This window comes from Podarcis filfolensis (assembly GCF_964270895.1).
Source record: "Podarcis filfolensis genome assembly, chromosome: 1".
Taxonomy (NCBI): domain Eukaryota; kingdom Metazoa; phylum Chordata; class Lepidosauria; order Squamata; family Lacertidae; genus Podarcis; species Podarcis filfolensis.
This window is the reverse complement of record NC_139604.1, coordinates 35,412,602-35,415,729: the sequence shown is the minus strand read 5'-3', so window position 1 is coordinate 35,415,729 and position 3,128 is coordinate 35,412,602.

Genomic DNA, 3,128 nt, shown 5'->3' with positions numbered 1-3,128 from the left:
TATATTGCCTGCTGTTTAGCACTCATTGTTTGGAGCATGATCTTGGATTAAAAAGTACACTATTATACCATGCCAGTGCTTGTGAAATAGAAAGCTATGAATAGTTCAGGAAGATGGAAGTTTTACTGAGTCCTATTATTAGCACATTCCAACACCATGAAATGCTGAGGATGAAAAGCCTATAAATTGTTTTCCAGTGGCCCACATAACACAGTTTGGGAACCCCTGATCTAGGGTACCCTTTCCCAATCTAGTACCTTACAAAGATTAGACTACAACTCTCATCATCCCTAACCTTTGGTGATGAAAGTTGCAGTCCAACAACATCTGGAAGGCTTATCTAGCACATATGATAGTGAACAGCTGAAGTTCCCATAACCACTCACATAAACCACTCATTAAGAATCAGTAGTGATGGGGTTTTTAAAATTGTTTATTTAAAAAGAATGCAATTTCTTTTCAAATTTAACAAAGTATCAGCTGCATTGATTTTACCTCAGTAAGGATGCTATCCAATACATACTTACCTGGGGAAAAAGGAACTTAGTGGGATGAACTTCTGCATAGACAAGCATAGGATTGAACTGTACATTGTTTTTACCATATTTGCTTTACCTTCATATTTTAATGTTTCTCCTCATCATTTAGGTATAAAAAATTGCAGATCCGTCTACTACATTAAGCCTTAGGAAAGAATTATAACTACCCATGGAGAATTTGATACTACAGTATTCAGTCAATTTATTTGGGTTTTCTTTTGCATGAGCTCCTAATTTAACTGAATGTTTAAGTGATTGGACTTTTCAAAGGACCATATGCACAAGCAAATGATGCTGGCTAGGTGGAATAGCCACCCATGGTTTGAGAACTGCAACTGCAAAACTGTTAGTCATGTGTGACTATGGTAGTCTTCCTCATGAAGGTTGGGTTAAAATGGATAGGGAATCTAAGACTTAGAACCCAATTACAGCCCTCCAGGCCTCTCACTATGGCCTTAGGGCTCTCACAAGGACATTTCCCCCTTGACACCCCAAGCCCCTAACTGGCCATGCTCCACGCCCTCCCCTCAAGTGTTTTGTCTAGCTTGAATGTGTCCAATGTTACATCTGAACACCAACTCCCACCTGCGCCATCTGGAATGTGTTTTAAAATCTTCTGCGGTATAAATATTATAATGCCCTGGAACAGAGAATTCAGGTGCTGAATTCTACTAGCCATGTAGGCAAGATAAACAAGAGTTGGGGCATGCTCCCTTGAATAGCCTAAATATGATTGAACATGCTCAGTGACCAAAGATTTTTCTGTTTGGATTGGCTTCTTGGTCAACCACTGATGTTCTTCTGCTGTGGTCATTGGTTTTTATTTTCTACCAGAAGGGGTTTTATTGCAATTACAAAATTGTGATTTTATTTCCTTACTGCCATATTAGATTGTTGTGTATTTATGTGGTGCTTGTTTCAATGTTTCTGTAAACTGTTTTGAATAATATTCCACAAGATAATGTGGGATATAAATTATTGAAATTATCAAGTAACAATGGTTACTTAAGTAGATAATTTCCAGGAACGTTTCAATCATGCCTTTCTGCATTTTCCATAGGCTCAAGTCACCCTCACTTTTGGGTCATTAGCAGCAGCTTCTTCCTGCCTGTTGTGCAACCTCAGTCACTGCTACTAATCCATAGCTCAGTGAGAGGCAAACACATGCAACAGATAAATTATGGGTTGAGCCATTCATACCAGAGACAGGGACTCCTGTCCTTCCTGCCACCTTTCATTTGGTGGATGAATACACTGGTGCACCATTACAGCTACACTAAAATCCTAGTTTCCCCCATTATTTTTTTATGGGTAGTTCTCACTTGAGCTGCTGTGCTCATGTCCAGTTGCAGGTTTCCCACAGGCATCTTGTCAGCCACTGTGAGAACAGGAAGCTGGACTAGATGGGCCACTGGTCTGATCCAGTATGCTTGTCTTTATGTTCTTAAAGAGCTCACATCTCCAGGCAAGACAAATACACTCCCCCCATTCAAATATAAGTAATGGGCCTTGACTTGCACAAAATAAACAGCCCCCCCATAACCTCATCACTTAAAAAATAATAATCTGTATTTATTTAGCTGGACATCCATGACTGAAGTCCCATGCCATGAAATCCTATACATTTATGCTCAGATGCAGGACTGGGTTCAACTGAGTTTTTACTTCTAGGCAAATGGGTACATCATTGCAGCCTTAATCGGTCATTTGTTTTATCCATAATGAACAGCTCAACTGCCCATAATTTACCTGCATGGGTAAATATAATAAAGAGGGGAAAGTTTCTTCTTAAACACCGCACCCATCCCCTGAAAACTGCCTAACACAGCACCACTGGGGAAAGGGTGCTGAAAGGACTGTCGCCTTAATGGACCCAAGCAAAGGCTGCCATCCTATGCGCACGCTGCCTCAGAAGCACGACTGAACTCCGCGGGGCTTACTTCCGAGTAAACAGGGCACAAGGTTCGGGGCTGCACGACCCACTTAGGTATGCAGCCCTGAGTTCCCCAGTAAAATGAACTAAATGAGTCTGGCGTTTACTGTATAAGCCTGGCAACCAGGCAACGTAGCCCCTGCTTTCTTGCCGGGCTTCGAGCAGCGCCTCACCTTCCTCAGCGCCTGCCAGAAATGCCAAGACATGGAACACGGCGGCCGAACCCCGCCCAGCTGAGGGGTGGAGTCGAATCCAGGGGCGGGAGCAGAACCCGCCTACGTTCAAGGCTGAACCTTTCCCGCCCCTTACTCTTTTTAGCTTAGTGGCTAGCTCAGGCTGCCAATCAAATGGAGGCGAGCCCCCATCCCCCCCGCCCCGTATCTCTCTTCCTCCTACTCCTCCCCACCACCACCACTAACCGTGGCGCGCGCGCGCGCACGCCCATAAAGCGGCAGCTGTTGGTGCCGGCCGAGCCGGGTAGATGAGAGCGCGCGTGCGCGTGCGCGAGCAGGGTGTTGGTGGGAGGGAGGGAGTTAAAGAGAGAGAGGGAGGGAGGAAGAAAAAAAAAGCGAGGTGGAGAGGAAACAAAAACAATCGCCCGGGCGCCGCCATCTTGGGTCTGTTCTCGACACCACGCAAGTGAATGGGTAGCTATG